This window comes from Tachypleus tridentatus, chromosome 2 (assembly GCF_004210375.1).
Source record: "Tachypleus tridentatus isolate NWPU-2018 chromosome 2, ASM421037v1, whole genome shotgun sequence".
NCBI lineage: Eukaryota > Metazoa > Arthropoda > Merostomata > Xiphosura > Limulidae > Tachypleus > Tachypleus tridentatus.
Genome location: NC_134826.1, coordinates 120,479,610 through 120,500,623, shown reverse-complemented (window position 1 = coordinate 120,500,623; position 21,014 = coordinate 120,479,610).

The following is a 21,014-nucleotide window of genomic DNA, read 5'->3' as shown; positions in this document are numbered from 1 at the left end:
GTTTAACTTAATAATGGGACCTGACTGCCACACTTATAACACATTTACAGCTTCAAAATACAACAGGACGTGAATCATTAGCCCCTGGATCTGTAGTCCGGGTACACCAACTGCTTAGGCGAAGCATGACCCTTCTGAGCCAGAGAATGCAGCGTTTTGTATCACTTTGACTCAGAAGTAATTAAGTATAGATATCTGTAGCGGTTAGTTTAAGGATTTATTATTACCCTTATTTGACATACAAATTGAACAAAAATCATTGAGCTATAAAAGCTTACTTTTCTTGACAGTAGAAATATACGTTGCTTAATGAGAAACTATTGAGAGAAGAAGAAAAAAAAAGAGAAAAGGTAAACATATACCAGTTTAAGTATCTTCCTACATCCAACTATTATTGTCCTTCTCAGCTTCAAACTATTATTGTTCTATCTAGCTGTTGAATCAGTTGAGGTGTATTCATCGGAAGTAACGTACTATACTAGAGACAAAACTGTAGCAGATCACTTCACATCCATCATTATGATGTGAACAAATACGTAAGCATTGGCGTAGTATTTTATAACCCTTTACTAGGCTCATGACTTATAACACTAAAATTCAGGGCTCAATCAATGTAATTTATAGGGACGGTGCAGACAGCCCATTTTGCAGTTTTTCAAATAAAACTACCATATATTTTTTTTCAGTCTCTAGCATGCATTCATTTCTAAAACAAATTACTAATATACACGATAAGTTTCAACACTAGCCGGAAAAGCGTTTATGTCTGTGTTAGTCCCTCGGTGGGACTGCTATAAGTCCACAGGATTAAACACTGGCTATTCAGCGATAAGTCTGAGAGTTGATAACACTAAAATTCAGGGTTCGATACCTGCGGTTGGCACAACACTGATTAGCCCATTTTTTAGCTTTATGCCTAACAACAAATAAATTTTTGTTTTGATGTCTTATTTAACAGTAAAACAAATATGAAAAACATTTGTTGGATCGCTTCTGAAACCTAAGCCTATTTTCAGACATGAAAATGTTGCTCGGAAGTTAGGTAAGGAGTCTAAAGAACTCTGTACAAGATATTTTGGGATTAAAATTGTTTTTGAATTTATTTTATACACGAAAATTATCTTACTTAATATGCGAACCAATTATTAAATGATTTCTAAGACCATGGTTTTAATTTAGACTTAGGGAGCTAAACAGAATCGTGAAGTTTTCTTTATTTTATTTTTGTCTTTAATACTTATTTTATCTATCTGTGGCGCCAGCTGGAACTATATGTCTCCTATGAATCAACGATGAACTAAAAACCTCTTATTTCATTCGTGATTCTTTTATAAAGCAGTTTTTTTCATTCATATCAAAAATATTCAAGATGTTCCAGAGACGATTTGCTAGTACAGATTTGCAAGCTGCATTTTATTCGTTACCTATCAGCAAAGCATGTCCGAGCAATTACTCTTTCGGACTGAATTTGAAGGCACCTGGTTAGTGCATCACTGCTACAAAATTGTACTCTGCACTTTGGGATCGTAGTGCATTAAAATAGTGACAGTCAAATCCCACCACTCGATTACAGTAGCTCAAGAATTGAAGGTTTGTGATGCTGCCTTCCCTCTAGCCTATAAGTTAAAAATAAGAGACTGGTAGCAAAAATAGTTTTGGGTAAGTTTGTACGAATATCCAAAGCAAACGAAGAAGTCTGTTTTTGTGATCGACTGAAAAAAGGGTGGGAAACCATTGTGGGTTTAAATGACAGTACAACTTTCTTTAATGTTGGTTCTTATCCGATTGTTCCTGGTGAGTAGGGAGTTTGACACACGATCTGCTGGTTGCGTGTTCGAATCCCCGTTACCGAATATGTTTGCCCTTTCAGCCGTTGGGTAATTATGATGTTAATCTCACTATTCGCTGGTAAAAGAGTAGCTCAAGAGTTGATGGTAATAGCTAGCTGCCTTTCCTTTAACCTTTCACTGCTAAATTATGGACAGCTAGTACAGATAGCCATCGAGTAGCTTTGCACAGAACTGATACCAAACACAAACTAATTCAAACTTGTTGTTTCTACTGTATGTCATCATTATGTAGTTAGATTACTTACTACACATCCTTACAAAGCTACAGTCCGTCGCTTCATTCATTCATGATGGCCTAGCATAGCCGTGGGACATTATAATGTGACAGTCAATCCCACTATTCGTTGGTGAAAAAGTAGCCCAAGCTTTGGCTGTGGGTGGTGATGACTAGCTGCCTTCCCTCCGGTCTTACACTGCAAAATTAGGAACGGCTAGCGCAGATAGCCCTCGTGTAACTTTGCGCGAAATTAAAATATGCCAAATCAAAAAACAATCATTCACTTATGGCGGAGATAGCCCACTATGTAGCCTTGCGCTAAAATAACAACAATACCAGAACAGACTTACATCATAAGGATAAGTTTAAACTTCTTCTTGGCTAAAGTTATTTCCTATCAATGTATTTCTATTCATTACTTTCTTATTTACGTTCTGTTGAAGTCTGTATATTATTTTCAGGTTTCTGTAAGCAACGTACCAGAGACATATTATATTAAACGATAGTCCAATTCCTTTACTCTTTTCACCCACATAAAACAGTCTCAAAGTGTCCGTTTCAAATTAATTTTAATAACGCTAAAAATCCTAGCTTTTCAAATAAAGTCATTGTACAATATATTTGTGAAATTAGGAACTTAGCCAGTTATGGTGTATAATTTCGCTAATATCTATTAATATACCACAAATTAATAAAACCCTGCCTTCTGATGGTTGGGCGTGACCTAATAGTTAGCGTGCCGCTCTACAAACAAAATATTCAAGGTTCAATTCGAAATATGCCGATGATCGTGCTCTGATTTTTAGAGTCTTGTACTTGTTATAATCAATTAAACTACTTATTTAGAGTAGCTGCATAAGCGACGTGTGCTTCTGACCGGTAAGTCCCCTTCTACTAAGCATTTCTACATTATGTATGAGTGTGCCTGGAAAGTAAGGGTCTTGAAACCAACTGTTTAGCCCCTGTATCATAGAAAGTACCATTGAAGTCGCAAAATACTAACTTCCTGTTATAACACATATTAAGTTACACTCGTTTATATGTCTTAGCTAAACCCAAATACCATAACTAGCTGTGTAAGACATAAATAGTCAACTTCTTTTACGCAATGCCCAACACACTGGTTCATTTATTGAAACATACAACCAGTTTCTGATATTTTCTTGTATTGAAGTGACTAAGTTAATTAATGAATATTTGAATAACTTCAGAATTCACACACTCACAAAAAGTAGTTTACTGTATACAGTAGTAAATATTAATACACACTCACAAAAGTAGTTTACTGTACACAGTAGTAAATATTAACATACGCTCACAAAAAGTAGTTCACTGTGCACAGTAGTAAATATTAACACACACTCACAAAAAGTAGTTCACTGTACACAGTAGTAAATATTAATACATACTCACAAAAAGTAGTTTACTGTTTACACAGTAGTAAATATTAACATAGCTCACAAAAAGTAGTTCACTGTACACAGTAGTAAATATTAATACACACTCACAAAAAGTAGTTCACTGTGCACAGTAGTAAATATTAACACACACTCACAAAAGTAGTTCACTGTGCACAGTAGTAAATATTAACACACACTCACAAAAAGTAGTTCACTGTACACAGTAGTAAATATTAATACATACTCACAAAAAGTAGTTTACTGTTTACACAGTAGTAAATATTAACATAGCTCACAAAAAGTAGTTCACTGTACACAGTAGTAAATATTAATACACACTCACAAAAAGTAGTTCACTGTACACAGTAGTAAATATTAATACACACTCACAAAAAGTAGTTCTCTGTGCACAGTAGTAAATATTAACACACACTCACAAAAAGTAGTTCACTGTACACAGTAGTAAATATTAATACACACTCACAAAAAGTAGTTTACTGTACACAGTAGTAAATATTAATACACACTCACACAAAGTAGTTTACTGTTTACACAATAGTAAATGTTAATACACACTCACAAAAAGTAGTTTACTGTACACAGTAGTATATAAATCCTAGTTTTTGAGAGTGGTTGAAATTGTTTGTTAACGACATGAATAGGGCCTGGCATGGCCAAGCGCGTAAGGCGTGCGACTCGTAATCCGAGGGTCGCGGGTTCGCACCCGCGTCGCGCTAAACATGCTCGCCCTCCCAGCCGTGGGGGCTTTATAATGTGACGGTCAATCCCACTTTTCGTTGGTAAAAGAGTAGCCCAAGAGTTGGCGGTGGGTGATGATGACTAGCTGCCTTCCCTCTAGTCTTACACTCCAAAATTAGAGACGGCTAGCACAGACAGCCCTCGAGTAGCTTTGTTCGAAATTCCAAAAACAAAACAAAACTTAACGACATGAATATTAATGCTAGGTTTGATCAGGAAACGTGTAAGAGATCTCGGTAACTTTAATTTCGTTAAACAAATATGTTCTTACTGTTTCCTTATTGTTTATTTACTTGATTTTGCTCAGTAATTAACTTTTTACGGTTAAATATTATATATTAAAAATATATACATTTTATTAATAAAGGTTGTATTATTATATATTATTTTTGTATGATTACACCATGCAGACACTTTATAATAGTAGTAAATCAAACATAAGAAAGCAACAAGTCAAAATATCCCGAAACAAAGCTTTAGAATTAGACTAATTTTCATTCGGTCACGCTCCCTACTGGAACAGCGATAAGCTTTCGGATTTATAATGCAAACATCAGGCTTTTGATTCCCCTCAGTAGGTGGCCCGGCATGGCCAAGCGCGTAAGGCGCGCGACTCGTAATCTGAGGGTCGCGAGTTCGCATCCCCGTCGCACCAAACATGCTCGCCCTCCCTGCCGTGGGGGCTTTATAAAGTTACGATCAATCCCACTTTTCGTTGGTAAAATAGTAGCCCAAGAGTTGGCGGTGGGTGGTGATGACTAGCTGCCTTCCCTCTAGTCTTACACTGCTAAATTAGGGACGGCTAGCACAGATAGCCCTCGAGTAGCTTTGTGCGAAATTCCAAAAACCAAAAAAAACCAAAAAAAAACCTCAGTAGACATACAGTAAACATAGTAGCTAGCCCGATGTGGCTTTGCTTTAAGAAAAACGAAGACTCGGTCATTTGTAAAAAATGAAATCATGCCCCTGTAAATAAACAAAAATACTAATTAAATTTCAATGGCAGCTAAATATGCTATGTATAATCTTAAACTCATTCTAGTTTAACAAGTCCAATTATCTATTAAAAATTTGGATGTAATAAGTTTGCATGAGTAGCTACATCATCTGTCCAGTATGTTTTCTATTTCAGTACTGGGAAGAGTTAAAAATACGTCTTTCCTTATGATGTTTAAAATTATAATGTCTGTCTTTTCCTATCATTCTAGCAGTTATTCATGAATGTTGTTATTTTCATAATCGTATTTCATATAGCTTTTGTTACCAGTAATAATTTTTAATGGGTTATGTCAGATTTAATATAGGAACGTAACTCACTGATTCCTTGCTAAAAGCTAAAATTGAGATTTACTGGTAAGGACCGTTTTGTTTCCTGCGATAAATTTAATACACAATAACTAATGAAATAGGTCCGACACGGCCAGGTAGTCGAGGCACTCGAAATCCGTGGGACGCGGATTTGAATATCTGTCACATGAAACATGCTCGCTCTTTCAGCCGTGGGGGCGTTATAAATTGACGGTCAACTCCACTATTCGTTGATGAAAGAGTAGCCTAAAAGTTGGCGGTGAGGGGTGATGACTAGCTGCCTTCTCTCTAGTCTTACACTGCTCAATTAGGGACGGCTTGCGCGAAATTTAAAAAGCAAACCAATGAAACATTTTCCATAAAGACGATAGATTTCAATAAAACGTGATTTTTTATCATGTTAGTTTCATTTTAAACTCTCCGTAAGAAATTTTCATTTACACTTTTTCAATTACGGAATGTCACAGAGGTGGAAAAGACGCTTTTCTTAGAATTTAAAATAAAAGAATATTCAGTTTGGTTATGTAGTTATTACTGCGTACAATTCCAGAACTTAATAATTAGCTTTAAAGTAAAGCTAATTGTGATTAAGACGTTGTTTGTTTGTTTTTAGTTTCAAAGTGTATATTTATAGCCACAATAAGCATGTTCTACTAGTTCAGCCGCTCCCAAGTGGCAAAGCAGTATGTCTTCTGAATTACAATGCTAGAAACTAGGTTTTGATACTCGTGGTGAGAAGAACAAAGATAGTCCTTTGTGTAGCTTTGTGTTTAACTACAAACAAACAGTTTATCCATATTATGTGGGGTTGGTGCTCTGTGAACAATAAAACGTGAAAACAACGAGTAATAGTATTAACAATACCTACACAGATGTTATTTTAATCTCTCCAAATGAAAAATATTGTTGGACATCTCTCTAACGTAGACATGCGCGTATATACTAGGTGTATGTATATACACCTAACTTGAATATAAGAATACGCCCAAGTGTTCGTAGTTTAGTTTCTTTCATGTTGTGTGAGCTAAAAACTTGTTATTCATCATATTTTACAACACTTGGAGAAAATAAAACGCACAACCAGGATCTGTTGTCTTATTTCTTAATACCCTCAGTTATATTCAAGTAGACACTTCACGTAACGCGGAACTCGCGCCATACAAAATGACGTGAACAAACCAGAATTCTTCGAATCTGATTGGTTGCTTCTTTTATTAGTGGTTTAACTATAATTGAATATGTAGCGATTTTCTCTGTTTAAGAAAGAGGTAACTCTCATCCACAGAAAAGAAATTTTATAGTTAACAATTTCGGTTAAAGATTTTGAAACAGCCACCCTGTTAGTTTTTATGTTATTTATGTGTTCATTTTCATACACAGGAAAGTTTATTTTTAGACTTGGTGTACTTATTTAATGTGATCTCAGAGTTGTGAAAGGTCGTCCAAATTGCTGGAAATTTCATTCTTAATGACGTTTGATTATAGAATCTCAATGTAATCTAAATTGTAAATCAAAAAGTTAAAAGGCACACGTTACGAAACAAAGCTTTGTCTCATTATTATGAACCTAACAGAAAATTACAACAGAAATTTTAAATTATTTGTGCAGAAGTAAAATCTTAAGAATTACTTACAGGTTAAAAGTATCACAATAACAGAGAGAGGTTAATATTTTTGGTGCCTTAACCAGATCTCTTTCCAACAAATAATAATAACAGTAAATACTTATAGAGTTCTTCTTTGGTTCATTCATTTTTATATTTTCTTTTCTTTTCTTTATTTTTGCAGATCCCAGTAAAAACGTTTTCTGGAGATAAATACCTTGCCAGAATGAAATGATTAGAAACAGAGGTGAAGCAAACTTGGTAAAACTTAAATATGGGTACAGTGTTCTGGCATTCAGTCATGATTAGAAACAGAGGTGAAGCAAACTTGGTAAAACTTAAATATGGGTACAGTGTTCTGGCATTCAGTCATGATTAGAAACAGAGGTGAAGCAAACTTGGTAAAACTTAAATATGGGTACAGTGTTCTGGCATTCAGTCATGATTAGAAACAGAGGTGAAGCAAACTTGGTAAAACTTAAATATGGGTACAGTGTTCTGGCATTCAGTCAGGTGTTCTATGGGGGATCAATAAATTATTCCCAACAGTAACCTTTAGCTACTGGTAATTTTAGTCAGCTTGAACGTAATATCACAGTGAATGGTCAGTAATGATAGAACTTTGTTCTACTGACAAGGGGTTATGATAAGTGAGACCTCGAGGAAGGATCTGGTTTAGGAACCTTAATACTCAATTTCTAGTATGCCATGTACAACTAGGATGATACATTCAAGTCGTGAATTTAAGACAACAAGATAGTGGGCATAACCAGCAATCGATTCAGCTATTCCAAAATAAAAAAACGAAAGCTCGAGGATGCTTTAATGGTGGAATGAGTCTTAAACAGTTCAATTTCCAGCAGGGCAAGACAACTTGATGACCTTGGGCTTAAAACTAAATATCAAACAAATTCATTCCGCAACTTAGAACTTGAATATATCGAGATACTTTTTAAGTTGTAACGCAGGTTAGTAACACTTTATACAAATGATTTGCAAGTATTAATGCAGTGGTGTGTTACTACGAATGAGAGTCATCAAAAACGGCAGGCTTAACACACGTATATAAATGCCGGTTTCCAAGAGGCAACCAGTTACAAAATATTTTGGCTGCCTTTTCAAATTACGTAAACTCCAACAAGTTGCCCAACTTTTCTTTAATCTGATTAAACTCTTTCTTCTTCCCCATTGAAGAATTTTTCGTATTTGAGTTCTGAAGTAAATCTCTGAAAAAAAACAAAAACACGCACTAAATGAAATGTTAAATGCAACTTGTAGTCCACGATTCCGTTTTGGAAATAGTGTGAAAGGTACTTTATTGACGACTTCAAAGCCTTTGTAATCAGTTTCTAGATTTTTAATTGGTTGAAAAGATTTCAGCAAATTGTGGGGGAGAAAGATCAGGGCTGTTCTCTTATTTAAAGCGTTTCACTGTTGTAGACATGGGAAGGTAGTTAGCAAGGCATTTCCATGAAGCAATTCAGAAATTATTCAGAAGAATGTAATTCGCCAGCAACTGAAGTCGCCCTGATGAAAATAGCCATTAGTGTTGTACAACGAATTCCTGACCACTCGACAAGATAATACCACCATAGTAAGTAACCACAAAATCTATTTAATACGACATCATCTAATAATAATTATTTCTCCATTATATGCCACTATTCAAACATTTCTTGATGTTGAGATGGTACTAAGAATATACTTGTCCATGGTGGTATTAAACTGCAGTTGTTAAAGTGAGCTCAGAGAAAGAACAAATCAAAGCCGACTGAACAACCTGTCTATAATGAACATAGAATGTAAGACACTTCGAAACCTAAACTTTTTCAAACTAATATTGACGAATTCAGTTATGATTAAGCCATAAAAAAACAAATCCAGCTTTATACACATACGTGCAGTTTCTAATCAAATTTTTTTCATGGTCATTTATGACTGAATATGGCTTGGCATGACAAAATGGTTAGAGCGCCCGATTCATAATATGTGGGTCAGGGTTTGAATCACCATCACACCAAACACGATTCCCCTTTCAACCGTGAGGGCGTTACACTGTAACGACCAATCCCACTATTCGTTGTCTCCTCTCTAGTCTTACACTGCTAAATTAGAATGTTTCCAGTGCTACAAGGCTATGTATGTCATTAAAATGTTCTCATATCTATACGCTCAACTTTACAATTTTGACTGTAAAGTTGACTCACTTCGTTAGAGATCAATGCATCTACAGTAAGATGGAAGGGGCTTTTCTTCTCCTTCCGTGAGGGTCCAAGTCACCCTTACTGTATATTCAGCTACAGCTATTATCATAAAGACCTCAGCGACATCCAGTGCCACTTACTTTGTCCCTGTAAGAAAATAAATAATTAATTCTAATGGAGTGTGAGACAGCTAGAGATATCTCAACTAAACGACAGAAGAAAAGGTAAGTATGTTATAAATATAATTAACAAAATAAACCAAGAATTATCGTCTTACGTTATGTATTTAGTATGTTTTTAAACATTATTTTGAAGTTAGTACTCATTTGTGGCGAAGGGTCTGCTGACATTTGTCAAGATGTGTGGTCTAAGATTAACTTCCTCGTCCTTTAAAGAAGACGTGATCGTGGCCATCACACTAAGCATGATCAATAATGTTAGAAATAGGTTCCATATTAGTTGAACAATCGTTCTTGCGAAGTACAGTTAACTTTAAAATAAACGTCAGCATAAACTTATGTTTCCGACTAGTGAAAGACAACTGCATCTTGCACGTTGTTACTGAGATTGGTATTTTCTTAATATGCCTTGATAGGTTGCTAACTTAGTAGTTACATGGGAGGAAAGATGTTAAAAGGTGGTTAGATTAGACATATATTTTAGGGGAAAAGAAATTGTTTGTTTATTTCTGAATTTCGCGCAAAGTGAAGTTAAGTCAAAAGATATCTGTGCTAACTGTCCCTAATTTAGCAGTGTAAAAACTAGAGAGAATGCAACTAGTTATCACCACCCACCACCAACTCTTGGGATACTCTTTTACCAACAAATAGTGGGATTGACTGCCACATTATAACGCCCTCACGGCTGAAAGAGCGAGCATGTTTGGTGTGATGGGAAAAAAAATAGGCGCATTTCAAAATTTCCTACTGACATTCAGTGTTGGTGCACTCCTTTTTATACTGTAAATTTTTGTTAATGTGGACTTCTGGTGTTGTTTCGACGTTAGCTCACTCACTCATTGGCTTGAAGAAGCGTATAAATAGTAAAATGCAATATGAAAGCTTCTATGAGGGACGAGGCACTTGTGATAGGTGACTTACAGTAAACTGGAAATGAACTTTTCCGTTTAAATAAAAATACAACCTTTAAGTTAAGACAATTACGTTTTATGTAGCAACTTTTCAAACAGAATTAATATGAAAATAAAATTATATCTGACAAAGTCGCTGGAAACGTCGCTAGATGAAAGAAATTTCTGTTTACCTTAGTGTTGTGATTTACATTTTAGAGTGACTTTATTACATTTATCTTCCAGCGTTGTGCAAATTCCAATTTTATGAAAATATCCCTCTTGCCTGGTGTCCAGCTTGGAAATGCCAACAAAGTCAGCAAAATGTTTCAGGTTTATAGTCCACGTTAAATCAACACGTAACTGTGACGTCGCATAATTCCATGATGGTATCAAACTGCAGTGGTCAGAGATTGTTTTCGAAATTGAAAACGAGCATGTAACATCTGTTTTCCCTTCAAATAAAAATACAACTTTTAAATTGAAACAAACAGATTTTGTCTAGCAACGTTATAAGCAACGACTTTATTTTAGACATAATCTGAAGAGGAAATAAAACCTGACGAAAATCAATTGGTAGAACGGTCGAAAGATAAAATACGTTGGTCAAAAGGCAGCATCTATGAAGAGGAAATTAGACCTGACGAAAATCAAATGGTAGAAAGGTCGAAAGATAAAATACGTTGGTCAAAAGGCAGCGTCTATGAAGACGTATTTACTGTAAATGTGGATGTAGAAAGTTTTTACAGCAATTTTTTTTTTGCTTTTGCAGAGAAACATATTCTTTTTTTCCTATTGTTTCTTTTTCTTCCAAAGAATTTCTCAATCGAACGCCATTTCATTCATTTCTCAATGGATCCACTAGAAACTTCGTAAGATTACACCGTGGTCTAATATGAATAGAATACTTTTTCATTATTTTTATTTTAGGCATTTTAAAGGATTTTACGAGATGAAAGGTCAAACAACTATAAAATGTATACTTTGGGCTCCTGTACGGTCATATCTACAGCAATCAAGAAGAATAGTGATATAAAGTATTATGCGCCCAAAACATTGACGTACAAAAAAAAGTTGGATTGCTTATTTTCATGATGTGACTGAGCTTACAAGAAAGCATAATTTTGTGGTTTTTGGTCAATTACTCGGCAACATTTTGATCACTTACATGGGATTTTTACAAAGATATTTTTTACATCACCACATATTAACAAAAGTTGTAGATTTGCTCATTTTTAGTAATTATATGGGGTACAGACGCCATCAAAAGTATAACTATAAGTTTTTTGACAATTACTCCGCTGTATTTTGGCTAATTTACACCTCATTTGGTACAAAAATAATTTTTACAGGTCTCACAAATGTATGTACAAGAATAAGAGATATGTCTTTTTTTTTTTGTAATTTCAGGGAGTCAGGAGGTTAAATAAACCCATAGTTTTAAAGAGTTTGATCAATTACTTCTTAGCCTTGTTTTGACCAATTTACATAGAATTTAGATCAAAGATACTTTTCTACTTTTCTACAGGCAACACACATTGACATGCAGATACCTGGAAATTACTAATTTTTAATTAGTTTAGGGGGGTATCACAAGGTCACAAAATCATGATTTTAGGAATTTTGGTAAATTTCTTGGTCGTATTTCGACCAACGTAAGTGAGATTTAGTATAAGTATACTATTTACCTTTCCTTTACAGACCTGGCATGGCCTAACGCGTTGAGGCGTGCGCTTCGTAATCTGAGGGTCGCGGGTTCGCGCCCGAGTCGCGCCAAACATGCTCGCCCTCCCAGCCGTGGGGGCGTTATAATGTGACGGTCAATCCCACTATTCGTTGGTAAAAGAGTAGCCCAAGAGTTGGCGGTGGGTGGTGATGACTAGCTGCCTTCCCTCTAGTCTTACACTGCTAAATTAGGGACGGCTAGCACAGATAGCCCTCAAGTAGCTTTGTGCAAAAAACAAACCTTTCCTTTACATAAATATGAATAAGCTTGAAATTTTGTTCTTTTCTCAATTTTTCAGCGAGGAAAGTACAACTGGGAGTTTTCATGAGTGCCAATCAATTTACATAGAATTTGATACAAAAATACCTCTTTACATGTCTGAAGCAGTGATACAGAAGAGTTTTCAATTATTCTGGTATCAAAATTGGCCATATTGGGATTGCGTGAGAAAGACGTGTTGTATTCGCTCGTGAATGTTGATTTAATGAATATTTTGTTACATTTACCTCACAACATTTTGCGAACTCCAGTTTTACTGAAATCGTTTTTGTTTTGCCCGACGTCCATCTTTTGAATGCCAACAAAATGTTACAGATTTAAAGTCAACGTCGAACTAACCGTGACGTCTTGATTAGTTTGAAATTCGTTTTTGACTGGACTTTTTTTCTTCCACTATAGAAAGCTCACCTGGGCAAAAAGAGAATAAATATATTTGTTGGTAATTTTGTCAACATTAATCGCTTTTATTTTTCACGCTCGACACCTATTTTATTTGTATAAATAAAGTGTTTTCTTTTTATTAGTTGAGTTACCTTTAATTGTCGGTTGAATCATCCTGAATTACAGCCTAGGGAGATCAGCGGTAATTTTAAGAACATATAAAGAAGTTCAATTATCCACAGAGGACAGAACGCAGATAGCCCGTTGTGTATAGCTTTTAGCTGAAGCAGTATTTAAAAAAAAATTACTTCTATTCGTTAATCCATAAGCTTGTGTACGTATTTGGGTTTCTTTCGCATATATCTTAAGTTTAATGACTGCGCCTTTCTGTATTTTCAAATTAATATGTTGCTAAAACTACATACAAACAGGAAAGCAAATTTATTGTAATTCCATCGATATGAGTTTACAAGTTAACCTCTTCTGGCTAATATATATATATCATTTCTATGTTTTTAAAGAACAAAACCTGATATATCAAGGTAATCTAAGTCCAGATCAAAGAACAAAGAGGTTCTCCAATCACTCGAATAGTTGTCATAAGTTCTATGACAGTTTTATGAGTAGTACCATAACGAAGTTAATAAGGCCTGGCATGGCCGAGCGCGTAAGGTGTGCGACTCGTAATCCGAGGGTCGCGGGCCCGCGTCGCGCTAAACCTGCTCGCTCTCCCAGCCGTGGGGGCGTATAATGTGACGGTCAATCCCACTATTCGTTGGTAAAAGAGTAGCCCAAGAGTTGGCGGTGGGTGGTGATGACTAGCTGCCTTCCCTCTAGTCTTACACTGCTAAATTAGGGACGGCTAGCACAGATAGCCCTCGAGTAGCTTTGTGCGAAATTCCAAAACAAACAAACAAACAAACGAAGTTAATGGTGGCACTGAAGTCGTAGGATATCACAACTACACAAGAAGACAATACCAAGAACAGCCTTTATTTAAACACGTTAAACAAAACCGAAAAACCTATATCGCTATATCAATTTTGATATCCAAAAGATCTATCTCTTAACGGACTAAAAACGTCCCCAAGAATAAAATTATCTCTGGTTTTAGTCATCACAGTATCATAAATATCCCAATAACTTTCCTCAACTTAAAATCTGTCTGATAGTGTTTGTAATAGACTTTGTACAGATAAAGTAGTAGGAAATACAGGGGGTCGAGTATGGTAAGTTAAAATAAATTTGGTAATGCAAATCAGTAAATCACATGCAATCACATTCCATACTTGTCAACAATGAGAGTTACCAAACAGGGAGACTTTCTGTTGAGGCACTATAGCATCGAGTAGCGTCCCCTGGTGGAGAATCATGCTCCACCAGAAAATTTAGAGAGAAAAAAAAAAGATGCACTTTTACATATATTTTTGGCAGCTTCAGACATTTATTTACACTTATAAGACGGAAGTGATTTTTTTATACATTTACAGTGGGCGTATATACTAAGAGAAACACAGTCGTTTGCTAATATTGTTATATATTTTTATTCAAAAATAAAAATATACATTTCTTAATTAGTGTTTTTTGTTGTTGTTGTTATATTGGTATGTTGCACTTTTGGCATCTTTTAATATCTGCTTGTTGGGATTATATTTACTGACTGAGGAATCCGAGTTAAACTTGCAGTTTAAAAGGGTGTATACCGTGTCACGCCCTTAATCAGTACTGTTTTTCGTTAGGATTTTTCTCACCAATGAAAATGTCCTTTTACTTGATGCATTGAAATATGGTACAACGAGCAGACAGTGTATAACACAACAAAGTATAACAAAGTCACACAAAATGAGCAAATATTTACATTATACTGGTTGGCACTCTGCAAAGTTGAATTTTGCGACTTTATTTTGTTTGTTAAATTATTAAAAAAATTGATATCGGGAGATCCTGGTTGGGTGTCCAGGGATCGGTGAACAGAATTCCATATCGGAAACTTCCTGCCAAAATTGGCCTGACATTCAATAAAAAGTCGTAATGGAACTCGGTGTCTTCAAAGCCAAATTTTTACAACGTTTGGATCTCTAGGTAGTGTGATGCCCCTATAAAGAAGTTTAAAAAAATCTGACAGTGAAGTTCCAATCCTACGTTTTTGCCATGTCTGCTGTCAAGCTATATTAAATTTTATTAGCATGCCACATATTCACTTTAAACAAATCCAAGAACGCGGGAACTCCGTATAAACACATTCTTGCCTCCCAAATTTTTCTCAAACAGCTTGCCTGTTGGTTGAGGCGCTCGACTCGAAACCTAGAGATCACAAGAGCGAACCCCTTACTTAAACGTTATAATGCGACAGTCTGTTTCACTGTTAATTAGCAAAAAGTAGCTTACGAGTTAGCGAAAGTTGGTGGGACTAGTTTACTTTCTTCTAGTTTATCACTTCAGTATTAGGGAAAGCTGGCGCTAACAGCTCTCTATACTCTAGTAACATGCATGGTTTCATATTTTTGACCAAAGAAGATTCTATTCATAATAATGGGTTCTGTTTTATTTATTTCTTTTTAAACTGTCCTGTTGATACATGAGAAAGGGATTTCTTAACGTGTCTTTGTTAAGTAATTTACTCTCATACAATCACAAAAGCACACAGTATCGGAAAAAAAATTTTACAGACCAAATATTTTCAAATGTTAGGACTGATTATGATACATCTTCATTTAGACAGATCTAAATGGTACGATAAGATACACATACACATTAAATACTCATTTATAAGTAACAGTATTAATGCAGAGCGTATAAAAATTTAGATAAATCTAAAACAATAATCCAAACACATCTAAGGAAGAGTTTGTATATTAATCCACTAAATCTGTGCTTTTGAATTATCTCGGTTATTTTCTGTACCTTTATCTTGAACAACAAGGTTTCATCCCAGTTTAGTGTATTGTCGTTTTATGTTAAAAACAAACATGCACAGTAGGACATCTGTGCTCAGCCAATCATAGGTATAGAAACCAGATTTTTAATGTTATAAAGTTTCGAATTTACCGCTAAGTCACTGGAAGACACTTAGTTTAGTGTCATGCAACCAAGGAACATGGCCAATCAAAAACAGGAATAGGTCAAGGCCCATTAAACACGAGAATAAAGAGTCACTGTATTTAGGCAATACGTTGTAATCTCGGGTACGCTTGAAAAGAAATGGATAATTTCGGAAAGAATTGGGTCATGCTACCAAAGAACTAAAATCTTGACGGAACTGCATATTATGAAACTCAATCTGTCAATAAGGGTTTTGTTCATCATATTTTCGTGTGCTATGTTAATAAAGAACGTGTTATGAATAATTCCCAGTTTATCCCTGAAGAAGAAACTTCCACCTTTCAAAAGCGCTCAGATTATAGGTTTTCTATCACATTGTATCAAGATTTCTTGATCCTACTTGTTTGTCTCACATCCGTAACGAATGTACATGTATAAAGTTTGCTTGTTTTGAATTTCGCGCAGAGATACGCAAGGGCTATCTGCACTAGCCGTTCCTAATTTAGCAGTGTAAAACGAGAGGGAAGGCAGTTAGTCATCACCGCCCACTGCCAACTGTTGGGCTACTTTTTTACCAACGAATATTGGGATTAACCTAACATTATAACGCCACCACGGCTGAAAGGGCGAGCATGTTTGGTGTAACGGGAATTCGAACCTCTATCTTGTAGTGTCCACCATACCGAACCTACATGCATAGAGAAGTTAGTACGAACAACAACAAAGAAACGTATCAACAACAATTTTATTTCGGCCCGAAATGGCCGGATGATTTAAGGGTCGCGGGTGTAGATTTGCGCGAAATTCAAAAAACAAAAAAACACAATTTTATTTCACAATTTATTAACATATAACAACTGCGCCACTTGTACAGTTGTTGTTCCAATAAGAAACTAGGAATGTCGAATTCAGTGTCGCTACTTGATTGTGACATAAACACGATCCGCATTTTAGGTGTGTTGTAAGAATAATGGGTAAATCTAATTATTCCATAAAATCTGCGTATCTTAAGTGTTGTGGGTGGGTGCAGTTGATTAACTGCCTCACCCTCTAATCAATGAATTCCAAATTACAGACGGCTACAATATGTGCAGATACGCTTATGTAGCTCTGCACAATATTTCGATACAAATAAACAAATAATCCTTCCAACAAGTTTTCCCCTTTTTAAATTAATAATTTTTAATTATATTGTTTCTTAAGTTCTTTATATCCTTTTATGGAGAATAAATTTTTAAACTACATATTTACATATCTATTCAGTTAAATGCTATATATCTTCCAACAGTTTATTGTGCCTTTAATTTTTCTCTCTACCGAACTCTTATTAATTGAACCAGCTGATTTTGTGCCTGAGGATTCTTGTAAAGACGCGTTTAACAATCGTCGAGTACAAAGAAAGTCACTCACAAAAATATCGCACTAATTCATTTTAAAACTGATTAACTCTGTAGTCAGTATTTCAGAATCCAAGTGTACAGCGTAAATACATATTAATCTAATTATTCTCATGCATTTCTGGCTTCTTTTCTGCCGACTGGCTCCGGACTTGTCCACTTCCTTTTTGCCATCTTTGTCTCGCTCAGCATTTTCATACTGCCCCACCTCACTTCGTTGCCTTAAACAAGCCAAATTAAAATACAGGAAAACTCCCACATCCAGATAAATAATCTTACATGAGCGGGGACGAAGAGGAACTACAACATTCCTGAACACTCCTGTTGGGGAGAGAATTCCTCAGACTTCTCTCTCTCTAAACTAAATCTCTGCCAAGGTTTCGTTTCATTTCATATTCTCATACCCTCCCTCAAGATTTCAGAATCCAAGAGAACCAGTATGGCCAGGTGGTTAAAGTGCTCACTCTTTCAGCCGGGGTGTTGTAATATGGCGACTAATACCACTATCTGCTAGTAAAAAACTAGCCCAAGAGATGGCGATGGACGGTGATGACCAGCTGCCATCTCTCTAGTCTTACACTGCTAAATTAGGGACGTATAACGCAGAAATTAGAGACACAGCGGTAAGTATACGGATTTACAACTCTAAGATCAGGGGTTGGATTCATCTCGGTAGATGCAGCAGATAGCCTAATGTAGCTTTGCTATAAGAAAACAAACACACATATTTATCAATTACTTCTTCAGTAATTTTTTCTTGATAACTTCAATTACTTCTTCAAAAGTTTTTGTATGCTAATTCTGATCAAAGTATCATATTTTTATGAGATAGAATATTATATCATTTATAAAGAAAAAGTAATTATGTTTGGAATATTAGCATCTTCAATGTGATTTCTTAGGTAAAGTAAGTACTAGCTGAAGGTGAATTAGAAATAATAATAGTTATATCAGCTCTGTAGCACTGTACTAATTTCTTATGTGAATTCCATATACGATATTCTGCTTGTGCATAATCAGTTATATTGTATATAAACTAATTAAAATTGTTGCATGTATACAGTACAGGCGTAAATGCCAAGTCATCGTTAGCCATTATGTATACACAGGGTATGTTTTCCTCTTTAAGGAATTGAAGTTTGGTTAGCCTTTGTTAGGTTTATAAATCTTGTGAGATAAATTATTGTTTTATTTCCATCTGTGTTAAGTTGATGTTTGTATAGGCTCAAGTAGAATCACAAATCTTGCGAGATAGATAATTTGTTTTGATACCTGGATGAAGTAAAACTTCATAAACATGTTCCACTGGAGTGAAATAGTTATAATATTATTTATTTTTCAGATAATCTTCAAGTTATTTAATATTCAACTGAAATTCCATACAACAAGATTATAAATAAAAATGACGATTCTAAATATATGTTTTGGTATGAGGAGCTGAGGTGGAAAATGTATTGGTTTGAAACGAATGCCAGATAAAAGTTGTAAATGAACAAAATTTTGTGTTATAAGGAAATTGTGGTTATAAAAAAATATCTTTATTGGGTCATGAAAGAGAAATGCAGAGCGGAGTTTAACTTATGTACGGACAGAGTTAGATTGTCTGCTTATTTTCAAACAGATTTTAGCAGATTATATTTATTTGTTATTGATATAACATCTAATTAATTAAAAAGAAACGAAAGATAGCTTATTTCTCACATCTTAAGTAAAATATCACCTGGAGTCAAGTGTCACACCAATTCAGAACTGATATGTTTTGTTTCGAATTTCGCGCAAAGCTACAGGAGGGTCATCTGCGCTAGCCGCCTCTAATTTGGTAGTGTAAGGCTACAGGGAAGGCAGCTACTCTCTTACCACCCACCGCTAACTCATGGGCTGCTCTTTTACCACCGAATAGTGGGAATTGGAATTGAGCGTAACATTATAACGCCCCCACGGCTGAAAGGGTAAGCATGTTTAGTGTGACGGGGATTCGAACCCGCGACCCTCAGATTACGAGTCGAACGCCCTAACCACCCGGCCTTGCCGGGAACGCTTCCGAACCGACTAGTGAGCAAATATTATTGCAAGATATAATACAAGGGATTAAAGATTTAAGGTCTGTACAAAGACTAAAAAATTACAAGTTGAGACTCAGTTTTCGTTTTGAATAATATTAAACTCTAACAATAAAATGAACACATTGTGCGTGATTTGTTTGAAAAATGAATAATCCATAATGACACTGAAGTTATCGATAAAATTTTGCTCAAATTTGAGTGTAAACGCTTTACGATATCTACTAAAAAAAAAAAAGAAGAAAAAGATACATTGTTTGTTTAGAATTAAGCACAAAGCTACACAATAGGCTGTTTTCTGCCCATCACGGGTATCGAAACCCGGTTTTTAGTGTGTAAGTCCGCAGACATACTGCTGTGCCACTGGGGGGCTAGAAAGATAATATATACATATATATGTAAGTAGTTGAAGAATTCCGCTTGCGAATTCCACCTACAAGAAGTAATTAACAACAAAGCAGTGAATGGAAAAACCGGAAAATAATTTACTCAGTATCAAAAGGGAACCAGAAACCGATTGTTTGTAGAAAATACGAGAGATGATGAGAATGTACAGTATTACAGGCTTCGCAATATACTGTACAACAGCCAGAGGGAACTACCTATTGTTTTTTAATAATAAAAATCCTAATTGGAAAGTTTTACTGCTTTATCGCCAATTACAGGTGCGAGTCCTTCACTTTATTTGTGCAAAAGACAACGCATTAGTCGTAAAATGCATATTATACTATGAACAATCGTACAGTACAAAAAGTTTAATATTTAGTAAAGTAATGCAAGACGTATAATTCCTTTCACACTAAGACAAAAATCTGTAAAAAATGTTTACTTTTTTTTGGAAACTTTCATATCATACATTTTTAAATTGCATTTTGTTTTTTCTTCCACAAATGATTTACAAAATCAAAGGCCCGGCATGGCCAAGCGTGTTAAGGCGTGCGACTCGTAATCTGAGGGTCGCGGGTTCGCATCCCCATCGCGCCAAACATGCTCGCCCTCCCAGTCGTGGGGGCGTTATAATGTGACGGTCAATCCCACTATTTGTTGGTAAAAGAGTGGCCCAAGAGCTGGCGGTGGGTGGTGATGACTAGCTGCCTTCCCTCTAGTCTTACACTGATAAATTAGGGACGGCTAGCACACATAGCCCTCGAGTAGCTTTGTGCGAATTTCAAAAAACAAACAAACAAATTAATTAAATAAAAATACCATACCTGTTTTAGTTTCTATAAACTTAGTGTTTTAAAATCGCTATATTTTTATTTTAAAATGTAGTACAATTATTATTGACTATCTTGGTTTTAAGAGTGTATACAAATACATCATCAAAAATTACGAACAAAAGAAAAGTAAACCATGGTAAAGATGAATCTAAAACTAGCAACGAATACAAGAAAACACAACTGTGGCATTTAAACGCCTCATAATAAATCATGTAGTAGTAAGGCAAGCGTTATTTGATTTTATATTGAATTTGGAAAAAGAAAAAAAAAAGGTAAAATGAATAATTGAGTTCGTATTCTAATAAATTGTAAGAATATATTTTTTCCATGTTTAACTTTAAAGCGTATCCTATGATCATATGATTCACACCTAGCTTTAAGTATACCAGTTAACTAAATACAGGATTTTGACATACGTGGTGAGCACAACACAGACAACCCATGCTATTGAGCAGTTCTGCGCTTCGCAACAAATTAACAATATACTATTTGCACAAT